General features: G+C 48.9%; 1 protein-coding gene across 13 annotated transcripts in view; it reads left to right on the plus strand.

Moving 5' to 3' along the window:
* The window catches only part of chl1b (cell adhesion molecule L1-like b), a 1,336,546-nt gene that overhangs the window by 1,309,334 nt on the left and 4,404 nt on the right, over nucleotides 1-22,808 (plus strand). The window lies entirely within an intron of this gene.

Here is a 22,808-nt window from a genome sequence, read left to right on the forward strand (position 1 = left end):
CGGACCCGAGTATTTTGGTGACAGGAATGTGCTGGGGTTATATACAGAGAGCATAACTTGCTGTCCTATACTGTACTCAGCCGCATGCACTGTCTTGTCGAAAAAAGCCTTGCTCTGTTTCTTTCTGGTACCCAATTTTACTGTGGCTGCTAGCTGAGCCGTTTTAACATTTTCCACTAATTGCTCCACTGCTTTCTCGTGTGTGAGGGCCGTCACTTCGGGGCTGGTCAAGTCCAAACCTAACAAATATTCTGTGCCTTTCATGGAGCGTCCGGTCATGAGGGTGTGTGGGGTGTAACCTGTGGAAGTAGAAATTGTGTTACGCAAAAACATCAGCGCAAAAGGGAGGACTGAGTCCCAAGTGGTGTTGTTCTGCTGGACCATTTTTCTGAGGGTGGATTTTAGGGTCTGATTCATGCGCTCCACGATACCACTCGACTGTGGGCGGTATGCTATGTGGAATTTTTGGGTGATGCCAAATATCGTGAGGACGTTCTGCATGACACGTCCCGTAAAATGGGAACCTTGGTCTGATTCAATGCTGCGGGGGAGTCCCCATCTTGTAAAGATGTGGTGGGTCAAAATCCTGGCTGTGGTTTTTGCAGTGTTTGTGCGGGCTGGGAATGCTTTCACCTATTTCATAAATGTGTCAATTACCACAAGTACATATTTATAGCCATTCCTACAAGGGGGCAATGGTCCTATAAAATCGATCTGGAGGTTAGTCCAGGGGCCATTAACGGGTCGGGTGTGGCTGAGTTGGGCCTTTTTGGCATATCTGTCCGGATTATTCTGGGCGCAGATAAGACAATTCTTGATGTAATGGTTTGCATCTTCCTTTAAATTCGGCCACCAACAAAGCTGCTTGAAATGGGCTGTAGTGGGATTGATTCCCTGATGTCCATGACCGTCATGGAACAAGCAAATCAATTGATTCCTGTCCTGTTCAGGAACCACATAGAGGGTGTCTTTTAACACCACACCGTCATGTGTGGTCAGTGCATTTCTAAATCTCTCATAGGGTGCTGGATAGTTTCCTTTTACAATCTCCCTGAGATTGCTGCCCTGCTTCTGGGCCTCCACTAGATCCTCGATCTTTGTCTGTGAGACCTGAACTGCACTCACTGGTGCGCTTTCGGGGGGTGTCCAAAAGTATCCATGCCTGGAACCTGCTTTGGCCAGTGCGTCAGCTTTTATTTTTCCAGGGTGGGAGGAACGATGGTGACTGCGGACTTTGATTATCCCATAAGTCCTGTTCTGGGCTCTCTGTAAAATATGATGGAGCAATGGGGCTGAGGGGAGGGGTTTTCCGTCTGCGGAAACAAATCCTCTTACTTTCCACAGAGGCAGAAATTCCGTGAGGCTGTTGCAGACATAGAGGCTGTCCGAGTATATGTCTGCTGGGCTGGGGAAGGAATCTGGGTGCTCAACTATATATGCGACGGCCACAAGCTCTGCTGCCTGCGCGCCTAAGTGTCCGGCTAGTTTTAACGATATTTCCTCAAGGGCGCGTCCCTGCGCGTCCTCGACATATATACCGCAACCTGTTATGCGCTTCCCATCCAAGACTGTGGAAGATCCATCCACATAGATCTTTATGGGCTCACACGTGTCCGTGTGCTGAGACTCTGGTTTGAACTACCTATCTTTCTGGGGGGTGTTTTAGTGATAAACGGGCCTGTGTTGTGGTGTGGAGAGATAATTTCGCATTCATGGGGGGTTCGGGGGTACTGTAAGTTGTCGGCTAAATAGGTGTGTGTCTTTGTCCTTTTAACAGTGATGTCCCGTCCCTGCAAGAGAAGGGTCCATCTAGCTACTCTTATTTGACTGATGGTACCGTCCTTGAGTCGTCCATCCAGTAAAAGTTGGGTGGGAGTGTGTTCGTTGAGAATTGTGATGGGGTTCAGTCCGGTAATATATGAAAAATGCTGGACTGCCCAGAATACTGTGAGCAGGTGCCTCTCACAGGCTAAAAATCCCTGCTCCACAGCATCTAAAACTCTGGAGGCGTAAGCTACGGGCCTTAACTGGTCGTGCCATTCCTGGAGGAGCACGGCTGAAAGGGTGCGGTCTGTGGTCGCTACCTCTATGGCGTAAGGGGAAAGCGGGTCTGGAACTTGTAGTGCGGGGGCTGCTATGAGTGCCTGTTTTAAAGAGTCCACAGCATCCGTATGCTGCGGAAGCCTTTCCCAGGGGGCTCCTTTCTTTAGGAGGTCTTGAGAAGGGCGCTGTCTTGCTGGCGAAACCGTCAATGTGGTTTCGGCAGTCGTCAACCAGTCCTAAAAACGACCAGAGGGCTGAAACGTTCTGGGGAAGGGGCAATTTAGCAATCGAGTCAATCCTTTTATGTTCAATCTCGCATTTACCATGTGTGATAATTGTTCCCAAATATATCACCTTATCTTCCAAAATCTGGGCCTTTTTGGGGTTGACTTTACAACCAATTGAGTGTAATAGTTCCAGGAGTTCGGACAGAAGCTCAATGTGCTCTTCCTTGTTGTCTGTCTGCAGTAGTAGGTCGTCTACATACTGTACCAGACATTCGGGGCGAGATGGACCATTTGCTAGCTGTCGGTGGAAAATAGAGGGGGTGTTGTGGAAGCCTTGTGGCAGGCATGTCCATGTGTACTGCTGTGCTTTAAAGGTGAAGGCAAATTTGTACTGGCACGCCTTTGCCAATGGAATGGGCCAGGATCCATTACTGACATCCAAAACCGTGCAGTATCGGGAATTGAGTCCCTGCTTGAGCATGGTCTCGGGACTTGTGGCTACTGTGGGGGCTGCTACGAGGGTGACTTTGCTGAATTCGCGGTAATCGATGGTCAGTCGCCATGATCCATCGGGCTTTCTCACTGGCCAAATCGGGGCATTATTAGTGGAGGCTACTGATCTAAGTACGCCCTGCTCTAATAAGCTTTCTATTACCTTGGAGATTTCTGCCTCTGTCTCTTGGGGAAATCCGCACTGTTTCTGGGGTCTAGGGTCAGGTTCTGTTACTTGTACTGAACCAGTCATCCGTCCACAGTCGTGCTTGTGGGTCGCGAATGCTGCCCTGTGCTTTTGCAGAACTACCCTAACCTGCTTGTCCGTACTAAGCGTGATCGGGTTGAACCAAAATTCACCTACGGCGCTAATTTTGTTCATGTACTCTCCTATGTTGAGCGTTGCGGGGGCTCTTGCGGATTTTGCCATCTTCCAGACACACTGGTTGACTGGATCGAATGAAAGGTGGTGGGAATTCATGAAATCGATTCCCAGAATGTGTTCTGCTGTGTGGGGCAGGTCAACTAACACTACGGGGTGCTTGGTGGTGATGGTGCCGATTTGAATGGGTACAGGGGCTGTGATGTGTCCCTGCTGTGAGTGGCCTGTAAAGCCGCTGAGGGTGATTGTGGCTGTAGTGGGCCACGTGTCTTTTTGAAACAGGGTGGAGGAATGTATTGTGGTGCGGGCCCCTCCTGTGTCCCAGAGAAATTCGATGGGCTGTCCCCGAATTTTTGCTGCAACTACCGGTTGTCCGGACCTATCCCAAAGGGTGTCGCAGACCCAACTGGGGGAGCCCATACACCGTCAGTCCGTTCCGGTCAAGTCCGTCTGTTCTGAACGGGCGCTAACGCTATGAATGGGCTCTGTCTTTTTCTTACTTAGAGTACCCGTCTGCTGGGCTCTCTGTGGCTTTTTAGGGGCATTGCACTCTCTTGCGAAGTGTCCCAACTGTCCGCAGTTGTAACACTCCTGTGACTTGGGTGGGGGGCTGTTCTTTCCCTCATTCACCCATGCGGGGTTCTGGTGTGTTGTCTTTACTGCCTGCATATCTGCGCCGGCCTGCTTTTCCTCGCTATTCTTAACTGAGGGTTTACTTTGAACAGATTGCTCCCAAGCGCGGGACAATCTTTTCACTATCCACTTCTCGTTATGGGCCTCCTCTGAGGGATCATAACTCGCGCAGGCTTTCTGTCCTGTTTCGGTGGCATGGGAGATAAGGGTGCGGGTCCATTTGGCCATGTTGTCTGGGGACAAATGGGCACGGTCTAAGCCTCCAAAGACTGCTGCAAAGTGAATCCACAGGCGTCTGGCAAACGCTGTGGGGTGCTCGGATTTCTTTTGCCTACATTTGTTGAGGCCATCTACGGGGTCACCCCGGTTATACCCGATCGCATCCAGGATCGTGGTATGCATTTCTGCAAGGGTGCCTCCTCCTACGTTCTGTGGGTCGGGAAGGGCTGCTGCTACTGTCGGGTCTAAACTTAAAATGGTGAGCTTTACATGCTCTCGATCATCCAGACCGTACATGGTCGCCTGATGCTTAACTGTGGCAAAGAAATGGTGGGGGTCTGAGGTGGGGAGGAACGGTGTGATCTTATCGCACGCGTCCCGTAATTGGGTCCCTGTTAAGGGGGTGGAATACAGAAATTCCGTATCGTCTACTATGGCTGTGCGGCGGGTGGTTACTGGGTTCATTGGAGCGTGAACTATCTACTGGGTGGGGGGTTGGGGCGCTTTTCTCTTTTGTGGCTTTCCATGCGCACATATTCCCTGAACATATCTCTGTGCTGTTTCATTCAACTCTTCCCAATCAGGGCCGTCTTCCTGATCTAATCTTGAAGGTTTCCTGAAAACCTTGTTGAACAGAAAGCAGTGATTGCAGCTCTGCAATCTGCTTCTGGCACTTTGCGTGGTCTAATATGCTTTGTCTTTGTTCTGTGGTGGCAGCATGGAGTGCTCTTAATGCTGCCTTGAGGTCACTACACTGTTTTTGTAATGCCTCTACCTGTTTTTCCGTTTCATCTCGTACCAAGACTGCACGTTGCGTGTCCTGATAGGCCTTTTCGTATTGAGACTGGAAGCTGCTTAAGTGCGCCAGAGAAGACTAGTGAGCCCTTTTGGCGTCCTCCACCTCTACATATTTTGCTGCCAATTTCCTTCTCAAGTCTAAATTCTCCTTTTCTACCTCGCTTACATCGACCGTACTCATTCGATGTATGCCATCAAATTCTTTCCGGAGCGTCCTGACGACCTCCTCTGTACCTCGCAATTGTGCCAAGCAGGACACGATTGCCATCGGCTTGCGAGCTTTCCCTAAGCTCTTTTTGTGAATCTCACTCAGGTTCTCCCACCAAGTATGTCCTATACTCCCGGGACCTGATTCCTCGTTATCACAGAATTCATTCCAAAGGGGCCATCCTTTCCCTTTGAGATATTTCCTGATCTCTTCCTCCAAATGGGACATTGTCCCACTCTACTGCTGCTGGTCGCTGCGACCGCAAATTCCTCAGGGTTCATTAGGGGATGCATTGCCTGCATTGCCATCTTTCCTGTCCAAATGCTTGTTTTAAATTTGGAACAGGGGAGCTAAGGCGGTGCTGTAAATATGGGTACGGCTTTCGCTACTTTCCGATATACATACTTCCAACAATTTTGACACAACAAAAATCTATCAGTTTTACCTTATAGCCTTGTTAGTTACGCATGCATGCACACACTTCCGAATTATGACTATTGATCAGAACTGCTTGAACACTTGTGGTTTTCAGTTTCCAATTGGATCTCTAATTCAAATTCTGGGTTCTCCCGGAGTGGTTTTCCACTTCTAGATTGGGTCCCGTCAGGATGTCGCCAAATAATGTTGCTAACTTTTGCCCTAGTTTAATTGCTCTGTTTTATCACCTTTGCTCTTGAGTCACCAGGTATCCTTATGATACCGCCACGTGGTTCAAGTCCGAGTAATGATCAATAATTCAATACACCGCTTGGTAAGATTTAAATCAAAGCACATTTATTATACACAGTAATCACTACTCATGCATAAATTCTACGTCTAAGCTACTTCTACGACTAACAGGCCAATACTTAACTTGGAACTGGCCCACCAGGTCAGGGAAACGAATGGCCTTTCGTTCAGGTTCTGAGCCTGCGGGATTCGAAGTTGGTACAGATTGGTAGCTAGGAGCGCCTATCTCGTAGCGAGCGTTGAAGTAAGACTTACTGGATATCAGCAGTGGCTGGACCGGTCACTGTCAAGGGTTGGTTTGCGTTGCTGAGTTACCCGGTCAAGAAGAGAAGGACGATTTGAACTTGGGCTTGATTCTTCTAGTCCCCGGGGGCTTCCTGCCTTTCGGGGCGGACCCTGTACCTGGTTCCAAGTGATTGGACTTTGTCCCAATCACTTGGTTCGATTTTCTCCAATGCTGGAGCGGTTCCCTGATCGATGGGCGGTCCTGAGGTGTTCGTTCACCTCCTTTTGTGTAGGCTTCTGCTGGCGCCAAAGAGTCTGGTTTGGCTTTATGTGTCTAAATGTTGCTCATTGTTTCCGTGGGTTGCTCATTAATATGCAGATGGCTGGTGTTTTGTTATGCTGATGATTGCCGGTATCGACCCTGTCTGGCCTTTCCAGAGATAAATACACACTCAAACTGCAGCTGCTCGTTTGTGTCCTGTTGGCTGACCTTCCCATCAGCCATTGCCATTCACCATTTTAAATCGGGAGTTAGCCATTCTAAATCGGGAGTTAGCCATTTTAACTGGCTACAGAACAGCGCGGGAACACTGGGGGGACTGCCTGTGGGGTGGGGGGGGTAAGGGGGTACCTGCACCAGGGGGGCCTCAAATGGGGTCTGGCCTGCGATCGGTGCCCACCGATCGGCGGGCCGGCCTCTCTGAAGGAGGACCTCCTTTCCTCCGCGCCCCGCAAGATCCATCCGACATCTTCTTGCGGGGCGGCCTCGGGGAGGATAGGAACCACTTTAAGGCGGCGCCAATGCCCGGCGCGCGCTGACGACGCTGCTTTTGCGACACGCCCCCCCCGGATTCCTCGCGGCCCCGCTCCTAGCCCATTTTCGGGCCTTAAATCGATCGTGATCGGGGCCGTTTTGCGCTGTCGTGAAACTCGACAGCGTTCACGACGGCGTGGGCAGTTAGTCGCGGGAGCGGAGAATTGCGCCCCCTGTTCTTGTGCTATACTTTTCTTTGTTCTTTGTGAGTTACTCTCTGCAGAATTCCCAGCCTCTGACCAGCAATTGAAGCCACAGTATTCATATGGCAGGTCCAGTTCACTTTCTGGTTAATGGTAACTCCCATAATGTTGACAGTGGGGGATTCAGCGAGGGTAATGCCATTGAATGTCAAGTGGAGATGGTTAGATTCTCTCTTGTTGAGATGATCATTGCGTGACACTTGTTTGGCATGAATGCTACTTGCAACTTAACAGTTAAAGCCTGAATATGTTGTCCTGCAGCAGATAGTCACTGGCTGCTTCAGCATTTTAACTGCCTGTTAGTTGGCATCAAAATCAGCTCAGTATTGGGGAAAGGATACAAAGGGAGAAATACGTAGACATTAGATTTACCCCTGGCAAAAGAAGAGAGTGAAAAGGGGGGAAGCAGGTGAAAATATTGCAGCATATGCACAGGTCTTTTCTGACCCAGGAAATCCAATTAAGGTGGAAGTACTGAGAAATCTAGGAAGGGGTAAAGAACTGGAATGGAAATGTAAGTGTGGGAGAGTGATAACAATATAATAATAATCTTTATTAGTGTCACAAGTAGACTTACATTAACACTGCAATGAATGTCTTAGTCGCCATACTCCGTCGCCTATTTGGGTACACTGGGGGAGAATTCAGAATGTCCAATTCAGTTAAGAAGCACACCTTTCGGGACTTGTAGGAGGAAACCGGAGCACCCGCAGGAAACCCACACAGACTCGTGGAGAATGTGCAGACTCCGCACAGATAGTGACGTAAGCCGGGTACCAAACACAGGTCCCTGGCACTTTGAAGGAACAGCGCTAACCACTGTGTTATTGTAAAGCTTTGAGGAAATGATTGAGTGAGATATACATGGTATAAACAGCAGAGGAATAGATTGGGGATAAAGTCAAACATGAGGAATTAGGATGGAGTGTGGATAGAAAAACTGGAGAAAAATACTGATGACGAACAAATCAAAATCAATTAAGGCGAGTTCAGACAGGTTTAGGAAAATATGTTCTGCTAAAAATAAGAACAAAGGAGACCACAAGGAGATGTGAATCAAAATGAATCTGAGGAAGGAGGCAGATACAAAATACTGCACATAATCACTGAAGGTTAGAATGGAAAAAGACAAAGGTTAACTTTAGGGACAACGTTAAGCAGATAGGTAAGAAACTGAAAAGAATACATAAAACTAAAAAGGAATAGTAAAGTGTTCTATAGATGCATGAGTAATAAAAGAGACTTAGTTAAGGATATGGGGCGAAATTCTCCGGAAACGGCGCGATGTCCGCCGACTGGCGCCCAAAACGGCGCAAATCAGTCGGGCATCGCACCGCCCCAAAGGTGCGGAATGCTCTGCATCTTTGGGGGCCGAGCCCCAACCTTAAGGGGCTAGGCCCGCGCCGGACGAATTTCCGCCCCGCCAGCTGACAAGGTCAGTGCAATGGATGTGGGTGTATATGCACTTCTGAAGGCCTTTGATAAAGTGCCATGTCAGAAGGTGAGGGTACATGAAGTCAGGTGCCAGGTAGCAGAATGGATTGAACAATGGCTCCAAACAAGAAGAAAAAGGTTGAAGTTCAGGTAAGTTCCTCAGACTGGCAAAGTGTGCAATATTACCAGATACATCGGGTACGGTCTACTGGTTGTGGTACGCCAGAAAAGCAGCACAGCAAAGCAGGTAAATGTTGGGAGATAGATCTTCCGGGATCTACATGGCTCGCCACGCCTCGCAAGACCTAACGCAGTCTCGCGAGACGTTACCTGTGAGTCCCGCCCATTGTGGACGGATCATGTTTTAGCAAATCTGCATATTAGAGCAAGACAGAAAGTCTCACTCTAATATGCTCTCCCACGATCTGACCAAGGCATTGGGATCTATTGCCTTTGCCTTGGCGACCTCAGGTGAGTGCCATTCAGTGATGGTCTCCACAAATGGCAACCAGATGGAACGGCACTCGTGGGGGTCTCCCAGGGGATCAGAGGCCCCCAGGTGCTTGCCCTCTGGGTATGGTTGGCACACTGACACTGCTGGTGCCCAAGTGACATTGCCAGGCTTGCAGTGCCAAGGTGTCACTATTGGGATCCGGCTGGGGTGCCTTGCACAGGTGCAGAAGAGTGTGGCGGGATGGGGGGGAGAGTGGGGGGGGTGGACCTGAGGACCCCCTTATAGGTGAGCTAGGACTTTGGGGTTAAGCCAAGGTTCAAGAGATCGGGACGCCACAAACTCCTTCTACACTAAGGGGTTCTGTCATGCTGAGCTCCTCAGTTCAGAAAACGGGACTAAGTTAAGCCTAATCGGGGAGTTCCCCACTGAGGCCCCAAATCTATCCAAATGGGAACAGAGTCCTGTTCGATAGCGTGGGGTTTCTTGGTGCTTCACGCACTGGAAAACACCCGGCTAAACACGCTCACTCTGGGACTCTGTTCCCATTCAGGTAGACTGCGCTCATCATAGATGCAGGTTTCAAAATTTTCAGGTGATACTAAATTGGGGAGTACAGCTAATAATACGGAAGATTAAATCAAAATACAGGAAAATGTGAAGAGGTTTTCAGATGAGTGAATGAATGGCAAATTAAATTCAGTATAACAAAGTGTGAGGCAGTTCAATTTTGGAGGAGCAATAAGGAGACTTCCTCTTCCTTGGAAGCGAATGAGCTAGTGGAGTTAGATTGTCAAAAGTAATAATCCTTGTTGTTAAGGTAATGAAGAGCACTCCAGTTCATTTCTCATAGAATGAAATACAAAAGCAGGAAGGTAATATTAAAGGTATATAGAACCTTAAATGTGATTTGGAGTACTTTGTCGTTACATAAGAGATGGAAGCAGGAATAGGCGATTCAGCTCTCCGAGGCTGCTTCACCATTCAACTTGATTATGGCTGATCTAACTCAGCTACATCTTCCCGTACTGTCCCCATATCTCTTAATTCTCTGATTATCAAAAAAAACTATCAATCTCTGTCTTGAATACACTGAACAACCTGAACCTCCACAGTCCTCTGGCGTACAAATTCCAAAGGTTCACAATCCTTTGAGTGATGACATTTCTCCTCATCTCAGTCCTAAATGACTGACACTGGGGGCGAAATTCTCCCCAAACGGCGCGATGTCCGCCGACTGGCGCCCAAAACGGCGCCAATCAGACGGGCATCGCGCCGCCCCAAAGGTGCGGAATGCTCCGCATCTTTGGGGACCGAGCCCCAACATTGAGGGGCTAGGCCGACGCCGGAGGGATTTCCGCCCCGCCAGCTGGCGGAAACGGCCTTTGTTGCCCCGCCAGCTGGCGCGGAAATGACATATCGGGGCGGCGCATGCGCAGGAGCGTCAGCGGCCGCTGACAGTTTCCCGCGCATGCGCAGTGGAGGGAGTCTCTTCCGCCTCCGCCATGGTGGAGACCGTGGCGGAGGCGGAAGGGAAAGAGTGCCCCCATGGCACAGGCCCGCCCGCGGATTGGTGGGCCCCGATCGAGGGCCTGGCCACCGTGGGGGCACCCCCCGGGGGAGTCCGTCCGCGCCGCCTTGTCCCGCCGGTAAGGTAGGTGGTTTAATCTACGCCGGCAGGACAGGCATTTTAGCAACGGGACTTCGGCCTATCCGGGCCGGAGAATCGCACAGGGGGGCCCGCCAACCGGTGCCGCGCGATTCCCGCCCCCGCCGAATATCCGGTGGTGGAGAATTCGGCAACTGGCGGGGGCGGGATTCACGCCAGCCCCCAGCGATTCTCCGACCCGGCGGGGGGTCGGAGAATCTCGCCCATGGTGGCTCAGGGAGAATCAAATTAGAATCAGGGGGGTAATCCTGAAATGACAGAAATACAGATCAGGTAAATAGCTACATGGGAACTGGAGAGAGAATATCAACAGTAGAGCAAGTCATGTCAGATATTACAACAGCTAAAATAGAACGCAGGTTGATACGACAATCCAAAGAAAGCAGAGGTACTAATCTGTACAAAACTCAATAGGAAAAGGAATAGTGCCCGAAGACAACTGCATGAAAAATTTAATTCCTATCTTTAAACAGGATGTCAAAACTAGCCTAGGAAATTGTAAACTGGTTAGATGAATGTCAGGAGCAAGAGAATGACTCAAATGCAAGATAACCAAATATCTCGAGACACAAGGGGCTAAATCTGTTTGCAAATGAAAACAGGTGCAGGGATTATGGCGCACGATTCAGCTATATCTGCTCAATGTGATTCAGGCAGTGCACAAACTTGCTGCTGTCCACTGATTCACATGGTTGCAGTGTGCAACCACTGCTAACTGTTTAATGGGGAATAACTTGCATTGGAGGCAGTTCAGAGAAGATTCAGCAGGTTAATTCCTGGAGATGGAAGGTTTATCTTATGATGAAAGGTTGAGCAGGTTGGGCCTATACTCTAGTAATGTAGAGGAATGGAAGGTGGGGCAGGAGTTTTCAGATGGTGAGGTTTCAAACCCCGCCACCTGAAGAGTCAGCAGGGAATGCATCCCAGTCAAAAGTGGCTGCCCAGCAGCCATTTAATGTTTGGTGGGGTGCCGAATCGCAATACTTCCACCTGCATTTGTGGAGGAATTCCCAACTTCGAGAGCTCGCCGGCAAATTGGATGGCTGGCATTCTATAGTCCCTGCAGCACCAGAGTTGAGCGGTAGAGACTGCTGGGTCTAGCAGCCGTACCTGAAGAAGAGCAGCTAAAGGAGGATGAACTGATTTTGGCAGGCCTCTCATGAAGGGAATTGAGGGGCTGGAGGGCCAAGTGACTTTTGGGAGGAGTTTCCTCCAATGGACACAGGGAATCCCCCAAGTGAGATATCCCCTCCCGCCCTATTGCCTGACATCAGATTGTACAGCTAAAGCTGTCACGCTACCCATTTGATATGGGCCTTCTCCTGCCTCAGGTAAAACAGTGATGGCCAGAATAAGGCTGTTAAGAGGCCATTAATAAGTTACTTAAGGGCCTCAATGGGCCAAGGTTGAGCAGGCCACTTGATGTCTCCATTGCGCCACCTCCTCCCATAAATGGGAGACAAGTCAGAGGTAGGCAGTGGACAGGCCTCGTGTTGCATTTTACGAGCCTCCACATATTCAGACAGACAGATTTTTGATCTACATGAGGGTTGAGGGCTATGGGGAAAGGCAGGAAAACAGAGTTAGGGTCACAATCAGATAAGGCATTATCTTATTGAATGGCGGAGCTGGGGTGGGGGTGTAAGGGGGAAAAGGCCTATTCCTTTTCCTGTTTCTTGTGTTCTTATGTGCTGTGGAAAGGGATAATACTTCAGCAAAGTGCCTAAAATTCTGATGGGCCCGCACCAGTTAAAGCTAGATGGCATGACTCAAAAACAGCCTACATCTCTCAAAGGGAAGGTGCACTGTATCTGGAGCAGGTGCTGTCCTTCCCATGCTTGCTCCAAAACCATACCCTTGTATCTTTCACCTTTCAGGTTCTCAAGGGTTGCATTCTAGCCAGGCAGTGAAAGGACAACAAGGGGATAGTAAGGGTGGAGACACACGTTTGCTTGATTTCATACACTCCGTTACTAGATCAGATACTGACATTGTGAGTAATGTTGAGGTGGAAAAGAGGCAGGAACTGCACGCGGTGCGATACTGGGCAAGAGAGGTTTGCAGCCAAGACAGGATGCAAAGAGGTGCCAAGGACAATATTGCAAATGAGTCCTGCTGAAAAGAATTCAGATGGACACTTCGACAGGTCAGGGTACAGAAAAACACTGATGGGTATGCATAACAAAAATGAATGGTGTATCGGGAGGGCTGCAGTCAATCTCAGAAAGCATGGAAGAATCTGGACTACCTTGCCTTTGCCCAGAACATGGAAACCACCCTTTCAATGAAGCATAGAAGTGATGGGCAACTCCAGCAGCATGGGTATGGACCTGACCATGATGGAACATCTAATATCGATGGCACACCTTCAACTACAACACAAACAACTTCCACTATAAGTCTGAATGATGCAGTGCAAGCTGAGATAGGTCTCATGCAAGATCAACTTGCAGCTGCTATGCAAGTCATCAGGGCTGTGGATGACGGAATACAAAGGGTCTTGTCGGTGGTCAAACAACTGTCCTCCAGATTACTAAGATGTTGAGGTATGCCCCACAGGAATGGCAGCTGCTCCATGGAGCATGAAACTGCTCTTGTTGCTCAGGTAGACAACAGTCAACCTCTCACTACTCCAACTCCGCCAGCCTAGTCTGCCACCACCCATGCTGAGATTTTGCAGCCCACAGCTGGGACTTACAGGTTTCTTCAGATTGTCCTCCAAGGACATCTACAGTCTCCACTGCTGAAAGCCAACATTCTGTAGCCACTGAGATAGCATTACATAGGAGCAAGAGGACAGGCAAGGGTACATTGACAATGGGCATTACGGAAATGCACAAAGCAATCTGTTGACTTTAATAAACAAAATGGCATGATTTGATTTATGAATTTGGTTTGTCATGGCATTTAGTTTTACATTGTAGCCAAGAGGACTCTATGATGGTCAGTAAGAGAGGAAAGGTATGGGCTGGGACAATCAATGATGGGGGAATTGGGTTCGGTTTTTTGTATCTAATTACAGGATGGGGGCGTCGCTGGTTAGGCCAGCCTTTTTTGCCCATCTTTAGTTGCCCTTCAGAATATGGTGGTGAGTTGCCTTCTTGAATTACTGCAGTCCCTGAGGTGTAGGTGCACCCACATTGTTGTGAGGGAGGAAGTTCCAGGATTTAGACCCAGTGGCAGTGAAAGAACGGCAATATATTTCCAAGTCGGGTGAGTGACTTGGAGGGGAACTTCCAGGTGGTGGGGTTCCCAGGTATTTTCTGCTCTTATCCTATTAGATGGCAGTAGTTGTGGGTTTGGGTGCTGCCTAAGAAACCTTGGTGAGTTCCTGCAGCACATCTTATAGATGGTACACATGGCTGCCGCTCTTCGTCAGTGATGGAGGGATTGAGTGTTTGTGGAAGGGGGAGCAATCAAGCAGGCTGCTTTGTCCTGGATGGTGTGGCACCTCTTGAGTGTTGTTGGAGCTTTCCTCATTCAGGCAAGTGGTGAGTATTCAATTACACTTCTGACTTGTGCCTTGTAGATGGTGGACATGCTTTGGGGAGTCAGGAGATGAGCTATTCGCTGTAGGATTCCAAGCCATTAACCTGCTCTTGTAGATCCAAAACAGTATGTGGTCTGGTCAGGTGGAGTGATCGGGGGTGAGTGGGGGATGGTGCTCAATTTATTAAATTGGCTAATTTCTCATTTACGCCAGAAATTAACTTGTGTCACGTTTCCAGGGTAAGTACCTAGTAAATGCCACACAAATGGCCTAAATCTCTTGTCCTGAGCTCAGTTTTGGAGTCCTTCACGGAGGGTCCAGGGCAATGGAAAACAGCCGATCAAAATTTTGAATTTCCTGGGCAAATTTAGCACATATCTGCATGCCAGGACTTATGCAAGGTCTCGAAGGAACACAGACTTATTTCCAAATTACACTGTGCTGGATATTGCAGGATTTGGTCTGCAGGACGTTGACCTACATGATTCTGTGTATGGCCACATGTCGGCTGACTGTTGAAGGTGTGGTTGCCGTCTTGAACAGAATTGACATGCCACAGCAATGAAATTATATTTATGCAGTCAGTAGTACCCTGCATCATGGGGAAACCTGCAATCAAAGCAAATTCACAAGCTTGCCACATCTGCTTCTCTGTGGCAAGAGATAAGTGCCGAGATATTCCAGGCAGCAGCAGTGCTGGGCACATTGTTCTGCCTGCAAAGTTTGCTCTGACCTGACAATACTACCCATTTTCAGCCATAACATCCGATCCCGGCTGAAGCAGAAGTGGGCAGTGCAACTTCTCCAGGGTGAGTCCAGCAAGTGTATGAAGGCTTGCCTTCTCAACCATGCCCCTTGCTTGAGGTGTGGTAATCCTCATGTAAAATCACCACCAGCCAGCTCTCCCGCTCAAAAGGGGAAATCAGCCGAGGGTCATCTGGGGCTATGGTGACTTTAGTCCAGCAAGTATGTGAGAGTCAAAGAAGGAAATTATACCCCCTTTTTTCTGACTGAAGCTGCCATATTCAGGTAAGTTTTTAAAGGTCTCAAGTCTTCTACTGAATGACTGTGGTGTGATAAATTCTGCATGGATTGCCAGGCAGAAGGTGAATTTGTGAGTGAATGGGTAAGGGGTGAGACTGGTATGAGTTTCAGTGAATGGGAAGTGAGTGAGAGGATAGTCTGGTCTGGTCAGGGCCTAGTTGTGATCAGATTGCAGCTGGATCCAGAATGGGGTGGTCACTGGTTGTGGTCAGGTCGGTGGGGAGTCAGATGGTTTTGGGGGGGTGGAGGTCGGTGTGGTACTCGGGTCAGGTCGGTGCTGTACTGGGTTGGGCAGTGCAGACTTGTAGTTAGGGTGTCGGTGCGGGTGGTCGGGGTGAGGGTAGTTGTGTTGTCAGTGTGGGTAGTCAGGGTGAGGGTAGTTGTGTTGTTTGTGTGGGTAGTTGGATCAGCTCGGAGTGATGATCAGGGGGTTGGTTATGGTGCTCAGTTCAGTTACACTGGCTAACCACCGAGCTGGACCTGGTATTAAACTGTGAAACGTTTCCTGGGTAAGTGTACAACCAAGTCCTGTGTGTCTAGCCCAAGTCTTTGGCATTGAGCTCAGTGTCGGGGACATCGGCAGAGGGTTCAGAGCAACGCAGATCAACCCGTCAGAAATTTAAACTTACTTGGCAATCTCCGCATCCGTGTGTCAGGACGTCTGCAGGGTTCCACCAATCCATAGACCGGAAGATATAGACCAATGAAATTGAGCTAGCTCTCCATGAATAGAAAACAGCAGTGGACACCTTTACATGATAGTGGCTGGCAAACCTGTAGAAGTTGCAAATATCTCCAGCCTGGAAGGATTTCTCGAAGTACGGATGTCACACTTACTATTCCTCATTGAATCCAGGTAAGCGAATTACTCTCTGAACATGCAGCTGATAGTCTTACTCCCGCTACTTCTCTTCCCCATCCAACAGCATCTCCTTGCCCTCTTCCCCCGCCCTTACTCATTCTTCAAATCATACCGTTGTATTCCTGGGAGAATGCCTATTAATGCACTGATGTCTGGAGGCAACTGGTTTGAACAGAAGCCTGAAGTCAGCAAAGAGTTCTTCAGCACCTGCCACACCACTCCCAGTTTACTTTTGCAACACTGAATCATTGCAGGAAACATCACCCCACCACCCCAGATGCTTGCACCTATGCCTCAGACACCAGCCTATATCTCAATGGCACTCGCAGGGCCCAAACAGCAGGCTCTACACATCTAAACTTTGCACAGAATATGAATAAACAAAGGTGAGCAGAAATTTCTAAAAGGAAGATCAAATTTAACCAGCCTTATTGAATTCTTTGAAAAAGTAACAGATAAGAGTAGACAAGGTCAGTGCAATGGATGTGGGTATATATGCACTTCTGAAGGCCTTTGATAAAGTGCCATGTCAGAAGGTGAGGGTACATGAAGTCAGGTGCCAGGTAGCAGAATGGATTGAACAATGGCTCCAAACAAGAAGAAAAAGGTTGAAGTTCAGGCAAGTTCCTCAGACTGGCAAAGTGTGCAATATTACCAGATACATCGGGTACGGTCTACTGGTTGTGGTACGCCAGAAAAGCAGCACAGCAAAGCAGGTCAATGTTGGGAGATAGATCTTCCGGGATCTACATGGCTCGCCACGCCTCGCAAGACCTAACGCAATCTCGCGAGACGTTACTTGTGAGTCCCGCCCATTGTGGACGGATCATGTTTTAGCAAATCTGCATATTAGAGCAAGACAGAAAATCTCACTCTAATATGCTGTCCCACGATCTGACCAAGGCATTGGGATCTATTGCCTTTGCCTTGACGACCTCAGGTGAGTGCCATTCAGTGATGGTCTCCACAAATGGCAACCAGATGGAACGGCACTCGTGGGGGTCTCCCAGGGGATCAGAGGCCCCCGGGTGCTTGCCCTCTGGGTATGGTTGGCACACTGACACTGCTGGTGCCCAAGTGACATTGCCAGGCTTGCAGTGCCAAAGTGCCACTATGGGGATCCGGCTGGGGTGCCTTGCACAGGTGCAGAAGAGTGTGGCGGGAGGGGGGGGGTGGACCTGAGGACCCACTTATAGGTGAGCTCGGACTTTGGGGTTAAGTCAAGGTTCAAGAGATCGGGACGCCACAAACTCCTTCTACACTAAGGGGTTCTGTCATGCTGAGCTCCTCAGTTCAGAAAACGGGACTAAGTTAAGCCTCATCGGGGAGTTCCCCACTGAGGCCCCGAATCTATCCAAATGGGAACAGAGTCCTGTTCGATAGCGTGGGGTTTCTTGGTGCTTCACGCACTGGAAAACACCCGGCTAAACACGCTCACTCTGGGACTCTGTTCCCATTCAGGTAGACTGCGCTCATCATAGATGCAGGTTTCAAAATTTTCAGGTGATACTAAATTGGGGAGTACAGCTAATAATACGGAAGATTAAATCAAAATACAGGAAAATGTGAAGAGGCTTTCAGATGAGTGAATGAATGGCAAATTAAATTCAGTATAACAAAGTGTGAGGCAGTTCAATTTTGGAAGAGCAATAAGGAGACTTCCTCTTCCTTGGAAGCGAATGAGCTAGTGGAGTTAAATTGTCAAAAGTAATAACCCTTGTTGTTAAGGTAATGAAGAGCACTGCAGTTCATTTCTCATAGAATGAAATACAAAAGCAGGGAGGTAATATTAAAGGTATATAGAACCTTAAATGTGATTTGGAGTACTTTGTCGTTACATAAGAGATGGAAGCAGGAATAGGTTATTCAGCTCTCCGAGGCTGCTTCACCATTCAACTTGATTATGGCTGATCTAACTCAGCTACATCTTCCCGTACTGTCCCCATATCTCTTAATTCTCTGATTATCAAAAAAAACTATCAATCTCTGTCTTGAATACACTGAACAACCTGAACCTCCACAGCCCTCTGGCGTACAAATTCCAAAGGTTCACAATCCTTTGAGTGATGACATTTCTCCTCATCTCAGTCCTAAATGACTGACCCCTTATTCTGAGATTGTGTCCCCCTAGTTCGGAATCTCCAGTCAAGAGAAGCATCCTCGTTCAAGGAATTTAAGAATTGTGTATATTTTAATGAGATCAGCCCTCAATCTTCTAAATTCTGGAGAAATTAAAATCATTTTTTAAATTCCTTTCTCAGTGTTACAAAGCCTAACCTATTCCCTTGCTTGCTCCAAAAAACAATTCAAATTCAAATTGAATCCAATTCATGGTCCCCACAAAAGAGACCTACCAGATCTAAGCTGACAAGGACAGACATTACAGCGGATCTCGGGCTTGCTCCTTTGCTTGATCTTAGTCAAATTCTAAGGAACACAGGCATGGTCTACTCTGTCTCTCCTCCTGGCTCACACCCCTCATCCTAGGGATCAATCGAGTAAACCTGCATGGCACTCCAAGACAAATATATTCTTCCTTAGGTAAGGAGATCAAAACCAGACGGCACTCCAGGTTTGTTTCCACCAAGACCCTGTATAATAGTTTCTTTACTCTTATTCTCCAATCTGTTTGTAATGAAGGCCAAAGTGACATTTGCTTTCCTACATGCTGTATCAGCATATTAATCTCCTGTACAAGGACACTCAGACTCCTCTCAGTACTCACAATCCTGAATCTCTTGCCATTTAAAAAAAAATTATTCTATATGTTCCTTCCAAAGTGGATATCTTCACATTTCCTCATATTGCATTCCATTTGCCAAGTTCTTACCAACCAACTCTGTATCATCAGCAAACTGAGACATCACACTTGGTCCCCTCATCCGATCATTAATATAGATTACAAAGAGCTCTATTCTACTAGTTAAAGGCCCATTTATTTCTACATTCTGTTTTGTCCCTCAACCAATCCTCAGTCCACCCTGATATATTACCCCCCATTCTATGAACCCTGGTATCCATGCTACATAAATAACATGGTCGTATTGGAGGGAGGACAGAATGGGCTTACAAGCTTTCTGGTATCAGGAAAGCTAGATCCCTCCTCTGGAAAAGAGGAGACCTAGTAGAAGCTTTCAAAATTATAAAGGCACTGAACAGAGTGCCAGTGGAGAAACTGTTTCCATTTGTGGGTGAATCTAAATCGGGGAAGAATAAATATATGGTAGCCACTGATGCAACACCCTCGGCGATTGCTTGGTCAGTTCCAGCCCTCCTTGACCTGGGGTCATCAACATAAATTAATTAACAAATAATTCTTATAAACTTGTCAAGCTTTTTGTCCCTAGACTGCTCCAATGAGATACAGACATCAGGGGCGGGATTCTCCGACCCCCGCTGGGTCAGAGAATCGCCGGGGGCTGGAGTGAATCCCGCCCCCGCCGGTTGCCAAATTCTCCGGCACCGGATATTCGGCGGGGGCAGTAATCGTGCCGCGCCAGTTGGCGAGCCCCCCGCCCCCCCCCATGGCGATTCTCCGGCACGCGATGGGCCGAAGTCCCGCTGCTGGAATGCCTGTCCCGCCGGCGAGAATCAAACCACCTCTCTTCCCGGTGGGACTAGGCGGCGCGGACGGGCTCCGGGGTCCTGGGGGCGGGGGGGGGGGGAGGGGGGGAAGCGGGGCCCACCGATCCACGGGCGGGCCTGTGCCGTGGGGGCACTCTTTTCCCTCCGCCTCGGCCAGTCTTCACCATGGCCGACGCGGAAGAGACCCCCCCCCACCCTGCGATTGCGCGGGGATGACATCAGCAGCCGCTGACGCTCCCGCGCATGCACGGACTTCCGCCGCCAGGCAAAGTCCTTTCGGCCCCTGCTGGCGTGTTGCCAAAGGCCTTTCCTGCCGGTCGCGGTGCGCCAACCACTCCGGCGCACGCCTAGCCCCTCACGGTGAAGGCTTGGCCCCTCAAGGTGCGGACAAATCCACACCTTTGGGGTGGCCCGACGCCGGAGTGGTTCACGCCACTCCATCCCGCCGGGACCCCCCGCCCCGCCGGGTAGTTGGAATCCCGCCCCAGATTTGTAAGTAAAACATTAACAAAAAGTTTACCAATAACAAGAGGAAAAGATGAATATATGAAGTCATAACAGAAAAATGGTCGAACAATGTATCTCATGCCAAAACCCTCCACCCAGACACACACAAGACAGACACACATGGCAGAAATGGAGGAAAAAGGGATTAATAGTTATGAGATTGCTTTTTGCTGCCGACGGAGCTCTTTGTAGCCAGTGATCTCCTAATAACATAACTCGAAGAACCCAGAAGAGGCAATTTGAGTGGGTGAGCTTTGGGGGTCCTGATGCTGTTTGGGGGGAGGGGTGGGGGGCAGAGGGTGGGTCGAAAGATTGGGTCTTTCTTTAAAAATGGTGGCCTGATGCACAGGTAGTCTGCTTACCGGTACAGAAAATGGCTCAAAGAGTGGCCTCGACGGGGAGTTCCATGCCGAGGCCAAAGAAGAAGGCAAAGTAATTGAGTAGCAGCATCTTGCTGAGAAACACACCGTAAATGTGCCGTTCAGCAGTCTTTAACTTAAGCGTGCTGAATCGCGCCCATTCTCTCACGAAACTTTGTTTCACTTCAGCATTGTTAATGAAGTGGGCTCAATATATCCATTTCACACATTGTTAGTGTGATAACCCTCACAATAATAATAATCGCTTATTGTCACAAGTAGGCTTCAATGAAGTTACTGTGAAAAGCCCCGAGTTGCCACATTCCGGCGCCTGTTCAGGGAGGCTGGTCCGGGAATTGAACCCGTGCTGCTGGCATTGTTCTGCATTACAGGCCAGCTGTTTAGCCCACTGTGCTATACCAGCCCGTGCAAGGACCACTGTGAATCACTCATCAAACTCCCCTTGAGGCTCGTGGATTACGGGTTCCAATGGTTACAGGTGGAGGAAGGCCTGTCCAGTGAGGACCTTTACCGAGTCCGTTAAATGCCGTCCCAGACCCGGACCGGGTGTTCTGTTAATCCCGGGCTGGTGCGGGTGCGGTTTTACTTTTGAGTTTAGAAAAAATATGTTTGAACCTTATCTTCATGTCTCCTGGATTACTACAGTTAGTTTCACTTTAATGTGGTTTGCTACAAAATCTGACCTCCAACGCTTGCACTCTTGCCCTTAGTACCTCCTCTCCCACTCCTACGTTTGCTCGCGGAACTCTCCCCCCATCCAGCTCCCCTGCCCGTCCGACCTCACCTCCCTGCCTCCCCAACTCCATGTCCCATCTCCTGACCGCACCCAGGTTTGCTTCTCTACCCCTGCCATCCCCACCCTCTGACTTCACCTCCCATCCCCATTGTCCTCGCCTTCCACCTCTCTGGCCTTGCTTCCTGCCCTCTACCATCCTCGCCTTCCATCCCTCCCACCTTCCTCGCCTCCCATCTCTCCATCACCCTGGGCCTCGCTTCCTGTCTTACCTCCCACCCTCTATTCCCGTTAGGCCCTGGGATCTGTTTTTCTCCTGGCTGCTTGCTCCGCTATTGCCTCCTCGTGTGACTGCACCAGTCCTGAACTCCCACTGATGTTCTTGGCTCCATCTAGTGGCAGACATTGGTCTGAACATAAGAACATAAATAGGAGCAGGAGTAGATCACACGGCCCATTGAGCCTCCTCCAATATTCAATATGATCATGTCTGATCTGGGCTTTAGCTCCATTTTCCTGCCCTAGCCACATTCCTTAATTCCCCTAGAGATTAAGAATCTGTCTCTCGTTGTCTTAAATGTAATCGAATGATGGAGCATCCACAACCCATTGGGGTGGAGGTTTATAACCTTTTGGGTGAAGTAATTTCTCCTTATCCCAGTCCTAAATGAGTACTGACATAAAGTCTGGGACTTCAGCTGATACCTGCACAGACCAACCTCTGCCACTAGATTGAGCCTGTTTAATCTAAAGAGTAGTATACAGGTACCTGTGTGGTGAGTATATTTTTTCATTGGATACTGTAATTGTGTTTTTTATATAAATAGCGATATATTTCATTTTGTGAGCTGTTTCAAATTGAAATGTGCAGTACTGCATACATATGCTTCAGTATTTCAACTTATACATTGCTTTTTCTTGAAGTGAAATATTTGAAGGAACCTACCTCGAGTTTTAACATTGATTCCTGCAAGAAACTTTCCCTTAACATCAGTTCGCTTCAAGTCAGTTCACTTAAAGTTGCGACTTTCAGAAATGTAACCACAATTTAAGTGAAGACTTGCTGTGCTACAAGTTACCAGTCAATGGACCATAACTTCCTTGGAGTGGCAATCAGCCTCTGATTGAACCCATTTTCCTGCACTAAATTTCTCCAGTGCCTGTCTCGCCCAACTTTTCCTGTCCCAAGCCGGACAAGTGTGAGGGTCTGATATCAGGCTTTGATATCAGGGGGAGTGCGAGGATATCGGGGGTGGTTGCGGTTGGAAGGGTTGTACATCATTCTGGGTTCGTTTGAGAGAGTCAGATATTGTGGGGAGTCGGACACTCGAGGGGGTCTTGGGGGATCGTGCATCCAAAGGGTTTGGGGAAGTTGGACATCCAGGGGATTTTGGGGGAGTCAGGCAGCAGGTAGTTGGATATCTGTGGGAGGGCTTGGATATTGAGGGGGTAGGAGGTCGGCTAAGTGAATATGGGGATCGGGCCGGGGGGGGGGGGGGTTGATGTCGGTTTGGGGGAAGGTCAGTGGGTCAGGGTGGTGAATACCATTTGGTGGGGGTGCCCCTTGTTGGCTTGGGAGTATGGGGCTAGGCTCATGGGTATTTTAATTAGTTACGCTGAAGTTACAAGTGGTTTTATTTCTTCTAACTCTTTCAGAATAACTATTAATATAACACTAGA

This window comes from Scyliorhinus torazame, chromosome 13 (assembly GCF_047496885.1).
Source record: "Scyliorhinus torazame isolate Kashiwa2021f chromosome 13, sScyTor2.1, whole genome shotgun sequence".
Lineage (NCBI taxonomy): Eukaryota > Metazoa > Chordata > Chondrichthyes > Carcharhiniformes > Scyliorhinidae > Scyliorhinus > Scyliorhinus torazame.